Raw genomic sequence first — 13,706 nt, forward strand, 5'->3', positions numbered from 1 at the left:
AATCTATTTCTTTTTGCATGAGGTGGTAAAACAGTTTGTAAAACAGTTTGTTGGGAGTCTTTAGAGTAATTCATTTAGATTAGTTATTAAAAATCTTTGTTTCTATTAAATATAATTTCTGGCCTTTTATTTGTGAGCACATATGGAGCATTGAATGTAGTCTCCATCCATTTGTTGCTTCCAGTACCAGGTTTTCCATTAGCCTATATGTTCCCCCCACACTTCATTTCTAATGTTTATGGACATTAGGATGCTTCAGGATTTTTAGAATGTTAGAGCAACATTTCATCTCCAATAACAGTCAGATTCTTGAATTAGCTTCATATAGGTTCCTCCATCCCAGCGAAGAAATGTACTTGTGACATGGCAGTGACCCAGAGAGATTTCTGCCATCACCTTTGTACGGTTGTCAGTGGAACTCCTTTATACTAAAGATATAGTCATATAATCACAAAAAGCACTATACTCAAAATGGTTTGATGCAATACCTACTGAATAAAACATAAAACTTTGCCAGTTGTGTCACAAAAAAGCCACAAAAAGGGATTACAAAGATCTAATTAAAACTCCACATGTTAAAATGCAATAACTTTAAACGGTTGAACATACAGAATAATCATGAGAATGAACTAATGATCACAGTTCATTCTCTAATTAAGAGGTTTTAAAAGATCATTTTGTGATGAGATGGCATTATTTTACTATAACTTCAGCTGCTTCTCCTCAGCTCTGCTGAGAATCATTAAAGTGATGGTTGGGACTTCCATTCAGTCAGTCTGTCAATGAATCTATTAAAACAGATTATCATGGATTTCAAAATCTTATTTGGTTCTCATTTGTACCTATTTTCAGTGATATCATCTTTAACAGCAGGAAATTAACCAGGCATATCCTTTCTTTTTGGACATATTTTTCAAGTAATCTATATTTGACAACAGTACAATAAAACTGCAATTTGTATTTTTGGTGTGCCATCCCAGCACTTTCAGTCACTCCCCACATGGCCACACTTATGATAAATGTCTGGAGGTGCACCTGATTGTACAATACTTATCATTTATTTATTTATCATCATTATTTACAGATTTAAAAACAATTCGTGTAAGAATTCTTTTTGTTTTTCACAATTCCTCGTTTATGTGCTCATATACCTGTATGGGCTTTAAAGGTTATAAATGCAGGTCTCAATGAAGTGCATTTGTTGATTGTAAAAAAGTCAACCTGTAACCTCACAGTAGGATCAACACCTCTCTTTCAAAAAAGAAAGAAGGAAGAAGAAAAAAAGGAGAAAACATTTTAACAGAGAACAAGAAACAAGCAAACAAACGATGGTACGAATGAGTTTACTTCACCTAAACGGTGTGGAGTCTGAAAGGAGGCACTGGAACATTAATTAAGAAGGCTTTTACAAAATAAACTGATTGAATCTGTATTTAAGTGATGCACTAAAAAAGATCATTAAATCTGTCAGTGTTGTTTCCGTACTCGGTAGATCAAGGTAAATCAGTCCATCACACTGAGCCATAGCAGAAGCTTCATGGCTCTGATTTGCTGCCAGCACATCGGCCAGAGTCTTTTTTTTTTTCTATTCGTGTCATTACATCACCCACACCCGGCGTTCCCTTCCGTTCTGACGGCTAAGTTTGTTAACACAGTTGCTGGTAGCAAACTTACACACGCATAATACGTTCACGCCGCTTTTATGTGTCAATCAATCACTCGAGGTTACTACGGAGTGAGCCTATCTGAAAGCTACATCTCAACTCGCTGAATCCGTTAACCCTAAAATCACTTTTTTTTTCTTTTAATTTACTTCTTTTCTTTCCGCTTTTCTTAGTTTTATCAGTATATCTGAGATTAACTCCTGTCTCTGCGCCCCCCCCCCCTCCTCCTCCGTACCCACTGTGTCCTATTCGCTGTGCCGTGCGCTCCGGACCCTTCGCTCCCTTTTCTCCCCTCCTCCCCTCCTTTCTCCTCCTATCTCCTCTCCTGCTCTCCGTGCAGATCTCGACGCACACGGGCACAACAGATGGTACAGTACCACAGGCTGCAGGAGCGCTAGAATCGGCTGTAGAAGTACTTTTTATTTCTCTGAACTTCACAGGGACGTAAAGTGTAATAGGAGTGGGGAGTGAGGACAGACTCGACTTTGACAGGCACTGGATCCTACGTTTAGTGGCGGAATTTGGAGTCAAGGTAAGTTGTGGTGTTTTTTTTTCTTTTCTGAATAGCCGTCCACATTTAGGAATGGGAAAGAGAAAAAAAAAAGCGACCACGTACAGGCTTTATTTTATCGATCTGTTTAGTAAACCCAAACATTTGGATTTGTTCTGAAGAATGTGCTGAATGAACTGACTATTGCAACCTGACGATTTTGACTACATATATATATATATATATATATATATATATATATATATATAAAGTTATGTGACATCATTACCACTTTTTCATTAGTGATCGCATCCACAAAAAAGCTGGATTTGAATATGTAACGAAGTCCGCCAATAATAAGAATATAGAAGAATGAACCGGAATCCTTAACACCTCTAATCCTTGTTTAATTATTTATTTATTCTTAACAGCAAGTTTCACTCTAGTTTCTATTCCCAGAGTTTATTACAGCACTCTATCTTCACTGGCTCCCATGAACAAACACATGCACAGTACGTGCTGATGCTGAACGTGCAGGAGATGCTCTCACACCACCCAGATAAATTAAATCATAAAACGATCCGTGCTGACGATTGCCACGCCGCAGAGCAAACTTTCACCCTGGGGAAAAAAAAGCTGGCAAACGGTGACATGTCAGAGCTGCTGTTGAATGAGGTTTACCTTAAGTCATTTTGTCATTGCTCAGAAGCAGATGAAAACTTCCAGATGTGAATGTAAAAAAATGACTTAACCTTCCTGTCGTGTTCGGGTCAAATCGGGTCAAATTAATCAACAAAAAGTTTTAATGACATGTTTTTCATTATGCCTCACATATGTCATGAGGGGCAAATGTTTTAGGTAGTGGTAATTTAAACCACTAAATTGCACTGATGACCTTTGTATTAATTCAGTTAAGTTTAGTTTTGTTGGAAATCTTTAATTTTTTTTATTTTTTATGCTGAAATCAGGATCTCTCATGAACAGCTAGCAATGGATAGAAGCCGTACCCTTGCCAGATGATTGAGTCACACTCAGAATTACATAGGAAAATAAATACTACAGCATTTCCATGATAGAGTCATGCCATTTATCATTAACTCATGTCCTTAAGGTACTTTAAGAAGGGTGATGCACTGGTGAGCTGTATGTAATGATTTGTTTAGTCCCAGAAGAGGTCCAGACCTCCGCTTAACCCCATGTGGCCCCAGTAGCAGCAGGAAAGTGCAGCAGATTACCACCTAGCCTCGCAATTTGTACACAATTAGATCTCTGGGGAGAGAGCTGCTCCAACTTTGCATTGCAACTGCTCTTGACTCTGCGTGAGCTTCTGGCACAATATAGATGTGGAAGGTGCGGTGACTGTTTTGAAAAAGGCAAATGCAAATGTACGAATCTGTTATTGTTGGTTTATCTACGAGGACAACAGTAACATTGCTAATTAATAGAAATAATTGGGAGAAGAGCAGAGCTGGTTCCCCTGGTCTGTAGAAGTAGCTGTGGGATCACTTTCACGAGGTTTGCTCATTCAGATCTGTGCTTTTTCTCAAAGTACTGCAGCACATTCAATTATGTAATATTACACTGTATCCTTTGTCTCTGAGATAGTTTATTTGTGCTCATTAAATTTTTTGTGGGACCGCTGAGAGCCACTAATGTGCAAGACCAACATAAAAAGCTGAGTTGTGCTGAGCACCTGTACTGTGTGTAGATCTGAACACAGAGTGAGCCACAATATTGGTACATAAATTGGTATGTACTGCAGGGAGATATCACACAGAGGACCGGTGAGATTATCATATATATATAGCATTTCTTTTCTGCTCTAACAAGTGGAAACAGTGATGCAGTGATGAGGAGGAGCAGAGGAGTTTGCTCATTTTGGAGGAGGCTGTGCTGCTTATACAGATGCTCCCAGTGTGGTATTTTTCATTACATTGTTTTCAGTGTTGTGAGAAAATAAACATAGTGGGCGAGGGGAGTTTAATGACTTAAGTCAGAAGAAACATCCACCGAGTGTGGCAGGGTTAGAGATAAAGTAATAAGAGATGGGACGGGCTGTTTTCATGAGGACTGTAGCGTGTGAGTGCGGTCTCTCCTTTTGAAGAGCGGAATCAAAAGGCATGTGGATACTCAGCCACTGCAGAGGCTGACTGTTGTATTGACTTTACATAACACAGATGTGAGGTATGCCTCGTAGATACACATTTTTACCATTTAAACTGTTTATTTCACTTAAAAAATATATTTTTCCAGACTTAATAAGCATGCCAAACATATTAAATGCTACATTTCAGCAGAGAGAAAATTAAATTGCATGATGCATTGTTGCTCATTAGAAACCATTTCCAAACAGCCTGCAGACCCTTAGTTTCATAAATGTGGTGCCATGCAAATATGATGTGATGCTCACAGTAAACCATATACTGTAAACAAAATAAATCATGCTGACTTCCACTTCCACGTACGTCAAATGCTGCCGCTATTATCTCTGATTCAGGGTGCCCTGTTTAAATTAATATGCTTCATTTGACGGCTTTCCTAATTTTGCTGTGGCTCCTGTCCGCCCATCAAATTGAAGTCGAAGCTGGCCTCACATGACTCAAGCGGCCAAGCAGGAATAAGTGATACCACCAAGTCAGAGACTAAGTGCACAGCGGCTGCTGTATCCGTGCTTGTAGCACTCCATTTACAGTGAATCAATACCCCGCTGTGACAAGTGAGTGAGAGGAAAATAAGGGGGATACTATAGTAAAAAATCCTGCAGTGATACCTGTGGCAGCTGTTAAGCACTCACGCAATGCAGCATCTAACATTAAGCTGCTAATCTCAACATGAAAGAGAAGACGCTCACGTTTGTGACAGAGAGGGAGGTTGCATTTAAAATGAGTACACTGAGCATACAGTGTATGCATACATTACTGGTTGACTGTCAGAATCCTTGTAAGCTCCTACGGTAGAGCTCCTATAGTAATGCATTTTCAATACAAACAGCCTTCCAGATCATCCTCTGACTGTTAAAACACCTCATAGCAGTTATAATAATAAATGTTATTACTGATTTATTATTAGACATTGGGAGGCTGATAAAAGCAGAAGAAGAAAATACATCTGTGGAATTGACCATCATCACTTTCACGAGTGGCATGCAACAGTCAGCGTCTGGCATTGTGCACCGATGTATAAAATCAATAAAATATAAAATCAGTCAGGTGGACTGTCAGCTGCACTGAGCATCATCCTCTGTTTTTAATCACACGGGATATTTCATGTATTTTTTTTCTCTGTCCTTCCATCCAGTTTGAAGTTGGGCGACTGTTTGAAAACGCAGATGCAAAAAAAACCTCTTTGTGCATCAATCCAGTATTTAGAATCTAATTATATTCTTTTTCTTTTTCACATAGACTCTGTATGAAAGATGGACATTCTGTGAAAAGTGAACTCAGTACATTCTTACTAATCAGTGAGAGACTCCTCACAAAAGACCTCTTCCCTGATCTCTTCAAGTCTTGCTACATATGACATGATGTTGGAGTCCAGACTGGTTTGACTGGCTTCAGAAACTAAGATGCAACGATTACAAGTTACTCTGACCAAGGCTTTAAAAGTCACAGTAGTTACGTCCATCTTTCATATACAATCAGTGAAATCCAATGAATCCACACCCACAGAGCTCTAATGATATGCATTAGATGAGTTTATTTAAAAAAATAAATAAATAAATGGAACTTAAACTATTTTGTGAAATCTGCCTCAGCTAATGTCTTTTTACTTGTGAGATCCTAGCCTAATATCAGAGATCAAGTTTTCAGAGGCTGTAAAATAGGCTCTGACATCTGCACGCCTCAAGAGTTGTTCAGTATAATGATACCTCCACAGCACTGAGTTACAGGCTGTAGTTGCACATGCAATATGTATCAGGAAACTATTTTTGTCCATGTTTCAACTTCCACACACCACTGACTGTGCAGTGCCTCCCATGGATCATTGTTTACTCTCACCTTTACTTTTTTAAGATGCTTTGTTTGTTTCTCTCCTTAGTATTGCAGCTCCGCTTATTTACTGCAACGTGTTTTGTAATTTGGTGTTGTGAGGGAGGCGGAAGCTGATGGGAAAAGAAAAAAAGAAAGATGCCAGTGCACGCTCTGCAGAGCAGATCAGCTGTGGATTGTCAGTCTCTCACCGCTGCTTTCTTATTAGGCTGGTTTCTTCTCTGCAGGCACTTGGGACAAGTTGTTGACATGAGTCATTATGGGTCGTACCAGGGAAAGACACGGAGCGTGGTTGTGTTGTAACATGTCACGCTGCCGGCTCTGTTTACGGAGAGGAAACAATTAAGGGCCTTATAAATTGAGAGTGTGTGTCCATGTGGAAATCACGCAGGAAGGAGTTGTTTCTATCCTCAAACCTCATCTTTAGAGAAAGGGTTACCACAGCACCACGAAGCTTCAAAGAGCCACCCTGCCAGGCCATCCACAAATAGAAATTTTAAAGGGGAATTTTAAATTGAAGCAGATTAATATTTCACCTCAGGATTGATTTGCTCTGCCGTTGTCCGACAGATTCATCCGCAAGTGAGTTGCTTATGCAAAAATCAGGCAGTGACGTTGGTGTGGTCCTGATCTGGCACATCTCCTCTTTTTCACACTGCATTAGAAGTAACAGGCTACCTATTGCTGTCATTGGCAGTTTGTCACCCTACTTTGCCTGCTCTGTTATTTTCTCATTCACAGTAGTGAGAAGAAAAAGGGGGATTAAAGCGATGTGGATTTGTGGTGTTGCATCTTGAAACAAAGTGTTGTTTCCATTAATATTTGAGGGTCTAAAGAAAATTTAGACATTGACATTTTTGCACATCAGTGCATGTTTGCAGTATGTTTCTGCCCTATAGAACAAAACGCTGATGAAATGTGTTGAAATTTCTAGCGATATTTCCTTTTAATTTCCGAAATCAGTTAAATAAAAAAACTACTGTCGATGTAACAAGATTATTATCTGGGACAAAAAAATGAAGCACTTTCATGTTTGTTGTGTTCTGCGCATGAGGAATGTTATTGGTTTTTCTGTCTCTTTTAATACTGTCTTACGTGTGGCTCTGGTCCCTGTTGCATGTTGCACAGTTGAAGGACAGGGGCAATCTGTTTTCATTAAAGTTGTATGACAGGACCTGAATACATCAGGGCTGTTGTGTGACTACAATCAATGGCGCTCTGGTCGTTTGTCACCATGGTCATGCGGGCAGAGATGTGCCTTGAGTTGCCCCCTGAATCAGGACTTAATGAGAGTCCTGATTCAGGACTTCAGCCTGAGGGATAGAAAGTATTTTTTAGACACCTTCAAACGGAGGCGTATTTCAGCTCGAGCAGGCTGTATTGTCTGTGTGTGTTTTCTGACTTCGCACTGGATTTCAAGCGAGATGACAAGCTCAGATTTGTCAGTTTGCCGTTTTCAGAAGAGCAACACTGCGGCTTTGGCTTCTGGCAGAAAAGAGGAGAATGGGGAGGAAAGGCTCGGTGATAGAGCTGGCAGCTTTTAAGACAGTGTGCAATTAAATCAGAAATGTTAAAGGAGGGCAAGGATTTTGTTTTTTCTAAAGGAGGCAACTTCAATCATACGTGAACTGCAGGCTTAATCACTATTGTCTCATTGTATATTCTCAAATCAGTAATTTCCAAATGGAAGTAGGATTCTGATTTGTAATTGTTGTTTAAATAGCTTGGCATTGGCTAGTTGTATGTAGCTGCCATTATCTTTATTGCCTCAATAAAACAGAGCATTAAACCTGGGTTATCTGAGGGGTTGTTGACCACTTTGGGGGCCCTGGAAACTGGTTGTGAACACAACACTGACCAGATGTCACCTTGAGAGAGAACGCTAAAGCAAACAGTTGACACCAAGCTGTTACGCGACTTCATAAAAAGCTGTATAATGAACCACAGGAGAGGAGGGCCTGAAAAACAGGACCCCAGAAGCAGAGGGCCAAAGCCAAAAGCTTGGGGTGATGCTCAAGTGATAGTTCAGGACTATAAAAGGAGGTTACAGAACAGAAACCTAAAACCACTAAAAAAGCCCACTATCACCTCTCTTACTTCTGATCTATTGAGGAAATTAGCACTCTTTTTAGGTGCTAAATGTACATGTTTGCCTATCTTGTGTGGGTGGAGTCAAGCTTTTTACTTTTAGAAGCAAAACAGAAAGTCATCTAACGGCTGATATCCTTATTAACCTTGTTATCCTTATTCTCAGAGTGTTTAAGACGACACAACCTTCTCAAGAAAAGTTATCTTCGAGATGATTTATATCATGCAGTGATTTATATCAATGCATATAAAAGCACCGCCTTGCATAGAAGATCCAGTGAAGCACGGTGGACAGATTGTGAGAGGGGCTCTTACAAAAAATACAAAAAAAAGTGTCCTTCCCAGATGAGCGCCTACTTATCTTATATAAAAGAAAGAAATTCTCAGCATCGGCAGCTGCCATTTCATTGCTCTAAAGGTCTTTGTATGGTGATATAATCCTAAAAGACAGAGCGATTAGAGCTTTAAAGCCTTGCATTTGTTGACACTATAAGACCTGCAAGTAAGCCTTCATACTGTTTTGAATTATGACTATATATTATGCTCCCAGGATCATTTAATACTGTCAGGATTCCAGCACAAAGAATGAGGCTAAAACTGACTTACGCACTACAAGAATATATCAAAGCAACATATTTAATCACTGGAATACACAAGTGTAATTATTGTTAGATGCTCCCCTTGTGCCCTATTGATGGAACAGTTTGCCAGTTTTCTCTCGTTGCTTTGTATGCAGCATATAGCTTTGAGTTCTTGAGAGAAATACACAGCTACACTTGCCTCTTTCACCTCTCACAGTTAGATTCAGAACACCTGGGTTCACAAACAGAGTTGACAACACCCTCATGACACCGCTTAATGGGATTGTGAATTTTGGGTTGAGTAAAACCCAGGATATCCCGAACTTGCTGGCTTTGCAGCACATATCCCAGCTGGAGTCAGCTCTCTTTCTCTGGTATTAGATTGGTTTGGGTTGATCTTGTGGTCTTGTGTTTATGTTTATTTCCCGCTACAATTCGATATTTGTTTTTCCATTTAAAAGTTTAAAGTAAATCTAAATTTAGATGTGAACAGTGGAACAGTAGGACTGCTAACAATGGCCCAAAACAGTGTGTTTAGGTAAACAATGAGCCGAACTCAACAATAAGTTTCGATATGCCAAACAGGACTGCACGTTTAGGTGATAGTTCTAAGATCATCACTGCAAAAGACCCATCTATCCTTCATACATGTTGTTGTATTATAACATCCTGATGGATTCAGCCATATTCCAAGATTTCAGACAGTAGTTTTGTCTCAGTCTGCCCCATATCTGAGCAAATTTGTATCCTTTGCTAATTTGACAACCTTCTTCTTTAATAAGAAGTAGAAGTCTCACATTGAATGAATCCCACTCGACTACAGATAAGGGAGGAGGGAAACTGAGCCGAGGGAGCAGGTGGTAGACTTGAATGAGCAGATCTAATAAAAAAAATCATTCAAAACAACTGTTCCTGCTCTTCTTGCACGAAAGGCAACAACAGAAGCACTTATCTGCGCTGTAATGTACATGAATATTTTATCTCTACTCGCTGTTTGGTGACATAAAACAAATGTCTTGGACATCCAAACGATGAAAAAAAAAAAAGTCTTCCAATTTTAGTAATATGCAGCGTGCAACACACACCCTTCTGCTCAGTGCGCTTCTCTGCATTGAGCAGGATCGGTACTGTACTATGATGCCACACTGACTGTGTAACCAAGGCAACTAACAACAGGCAGAGTGAATGGTCAGATTAGCTGCTGAAGTGTGAAAAGGAAGCGTTTCAGATTTTACATAAAGCAAAATGGTCGTACATCAAAACAGCCCGTGAAAAGCAGAAATGAACAATTTCCATGTATGCACTTTATCTCGTTTTCTCTGTTGCATAAACAAATACCACAGAGAAGATCTGGAAATTTTGCAGATTCTCACATTAAAACAGGAATATTCAAACGCCTGGCTCAAAAGATGAAGCCCCGTAGCCTGACATTAGGCTGGAGATGAGCTAATCGCAGACTTCAGGAAGAGAGGGGTTGGTGGGGGTGGATGCCTCCATTAGCAATTCGGATTCACACCTCAGTCATTCATCTCACTGCCTCCCACCGCAATGACCCCCGTGTCACATGTTCTTAGTCACCTGGCCCCTCGCCACTCCTCCCTGCTTGTTTTCTCAGCGTGTATATACGCTTCTCTCCCTTTCATTCTCTTCTTATAGAGCGCAGCAGCACACAGAGAGGAGATTAACTGTATCACTGCCTGGACCAAGCAAGAAAAGAGAGGAAAGTATATTTAGGTACAGACAGCTACTACTGACTGGAGAAAGGCCTCAGAGGTAGGCTTTCTTCATTCACGTGGGAGGTAAAGAAGCACCATTTCTAAGGTTTTTTTTGCAGTTAGCCTGTTCTTCTTAACTTATACCAAAAAAGGACAAGCGAGCATAGGAGGACTGACCCCATGGGTTTTTAGTGTACCCGCTCCTGTTTTCCCAGCACACATTCGTATACATTCACTTGCCACCAACCATCATAGAGTTAAATGAATCAGTCCCTTCAGACTGGCTTTGTTGTGCCTCAACAGTTGCATGTTGTTTCTGCCAGGAACATTGTCGTCATGAGAGCATTATTAAAAGAGAGCCACATGTCAAGAAGCATGCATCCTTTTAAAGGACTCTGATACATAGCAACAGCAACGAGAATACTCAAATCTGCCGTACATGTTCAAAAAAGTGCCACCGGATGAAGAAGTGTTTTAACCTCAAGGGCCTTTTTTGCAACTCTTCAGAAGCTTTTAGTCACATTACATGAGCGTTATCGAGTCTGCTCTACTTCAGTAGGCAAGTTATTAAAATTGCAATACAAGGTAACAAAGCATTAGTGTGCTGCTGCTTTCCCATAGTTGGCGTTATGTGTTTATATCTGCTTATAATTAACGTTGTGCCATCAATTTCAAATGCAATAGACAGGAGGCTTTTTTAACCAGCACATGTAGAAGTAGTGCTTTTCCAGTCATTTACAGAGGACTCCTCTGAGCCAGTAAGTGTGTTGCACTATGTTACTGTATCATCAGCTCATAGGTTACAGATTTACTCCGTCTGTGTGTGCATATGTGTTCAGTGTATTTGGCAAAAATCTCTTCTTATTTAACATTAAATACAATGAAGACATTGTTAGTGACAGTGTTGGGTAAACAAGGCTTTAACCAAGTTAAGTTATTATCTTACTATAATGAGCCTATCGATATATATACACTACTAGTCAAAGGTTTGGACACACATTCTCATTTAATGGTTTTTCTTTATTTTTATTTGTATGACTATTTACATTGATTCTCACTGAAGGCATCAAAACTATGAATGAACACATATGGAATTATGTAGTAAACAAAAAAGTGTGAAATAACTCTAAACATGTTTTATATTTTAGATTCTTTAAAATAACCACCCTTTGCTTTGATTACTGCTTTGCACACTCTCGGCATTCTCTCGATGAGCTTTGAGTGATATGTTTTTATTGATTAGCATTCAAATATCTCAGTGAAGACAGAACAAAGATTTACCACAAAGCAAGAAAGCATGAGACAAGGCTAATCAAAAGGTATTGGCTGCATTTGCTTATTACGCCAACCCTTTTAACAAAAGATCTTTTAGCATGCAGCTCCTGTACACAGGGCTCGAAGCAAATAATAAAATTCAATTCAATTTCATTTATATAGCGCCAAATCACAACAAATGTCGCCTCAAGGCGCTTCATAGATACAGAGAAAAGCCCAACAATCATATGACCCCCTATGAGCAAGCACTTTGGCGACAGTGGGAAGGAAAAACTCCCTTTTAACAGGAAGAAACCTCCGGCAGAACCAGGCTCAGGGAGGGGCGGCCATCTGCTGCGACCGGTTGGGGTGAGAGAAGGCAAACAAAGCAAAAACAAAACAAACAAACAAGAAAAAAACAAAAAAACAGAAAACTTTCCACCTTAGTAAGTAACTACATCAAAGCAAAAGAATCAAGAGGTTTTTTTGTTTTTTGTTTTTGTTTTTTTTCTGCTCTTTTCATTCTTGATATATATATTTTTCTAATACTCTATTTTTAAACATATTTTTAAACAAGGAAAATGAACTACACCTTTTTAAATCACTGTCATAACTATTCCACAGGTTAACTCCTCTAACAGAAACACATGAGGTCGTCACCTGAAATGGTTTTCCAACAGCCTTGAAGGAGTTCCCAGAAATGCTGAGCACTTGTTGGCCCTTTTGCCTTCACTCTGCAATCCGTCTCATCCCACACCATCTCGGTTGGGTTTAGGTCAGGTGACTGTGGAGGCCAAGTCATGTGACGATCCATCACTATCCTTCTTGGTCAAATAGCCCTTACACAGCCTGCAGGTGTCTTTGGGGTCATTTTCCTGTTAAAAAAATAAATGATGATCCAACTAAACAAAAACCAGATGGGATGGCATATTGCTGCAGGATGCTGTGCTAGCCAGCCTTTCTACCACACTATCACACATCCATGCATGTAGAGGCCATCCGTCCACCTTTTCTGTGTCACACAAAAACACGGCGGATGGAACCTAACATCTCAAATTCAGATTCATCAGACCAAAGCACAGATTTCCACTGGTCTAATGTTCATGTCTTGTGTTTCTTGGCCCAAACAAATCTCTTCTGCTTGCTGCTTTTCCTTAGTAGTGGTTTCTTAGCAGCTATTCGCTCAGTCTCTGCCTCACTTCATGAATGAAAATTTTAAGAATGGGTTTTTGCTAATAAAAGGAATGCGATCATTTACTTTATGAATTGTTAAATTGAAGCAAATACTTAACAACAATGAATAAAAGGTTAAATGAATAAAACGTGGTGTGAATTAACTGCTCATTGTGTTGCTTTGTATCAATATGCTGTGCAGAAATTCCACATTTCAAGACCTGCAGACTTTTGTGTACACAGAATGGAAGAGGAATCTGCTTAAATTAACAAGGTTTTTCCAGATATGTTTGATCTAATGAACTTCCTTTTTTGGGTCATCCGTTGGTACATACAATAAAATAAGTAAGGCTAAGTTGGAGTGCTGTGCTGGATCTGACGTGGTTGGAGCGCACTCTCGTCTCCTTTCAGAAGGACAAATGTGATCACACTGTGGGTGTGAAACATGCATGAATGCCTAGAACAATTTAAGCATTGGCGGAAATACAAACTGAATGACGTTTCTTGGGTGGCTCAGCGCTTGTCTGTGTGCAACAGGAAGTATCGCCAGCAGAGAATGACTTTTGCTTTTGGCTCTGCCAAGGACCAGGTGGGCCTGGGCTGGTGGGCAGGCGCGACTCCACCGGGGCTATCAAGGCCATATGAGACACAGCTCATCATCCCTCACTGGGTCCATATGGTGGGTCTCAACACCCAGTCTGAGGTGTTAGAGTGTGTTCCCTCCAGAAGGCAAAGTTCTTTCTCCACCGTGA

General features: G+C 39.9%; 1 protein-coding gene across 1 annotated transcript in view; it reads left to right on the forward strand.

Annotated features, from left to right (window-relative positions):
- Positions 1-1,672: 1,672 nt before the first annotated feature.
- Positions 1,673-13,706, forward strand: part of LOC146519079 (caM kinase-like vesicle-associated protein) — a 42,552-nt gene continuing 30,518 nt past the window's right edge. Inside the window, exon 1 of the mRNA XM_085159267.1 lies at positions 1,673-2,196. The gene's annotated coding sequence lies outside the window, so the exon portion shown is untranslated. The remainder of the gene's footprint in view (positions 2,197-13,706) is intronic.

This window comes from Neolamprologus multifasciatus, chromosome 5 (genome assembly GCF_963576455.1).
Source record: "Neolamprologus multifasciatus chromosome 5, fNeoMul1.2, whole genome shotgun sequence".
Lineage (NCBI taxonomy): Eukaryota > Metazoa > Chordata > Actinopteri > Cichliformes > Cichlidae > Neolamprologus > Neolamprologus multifasciatus.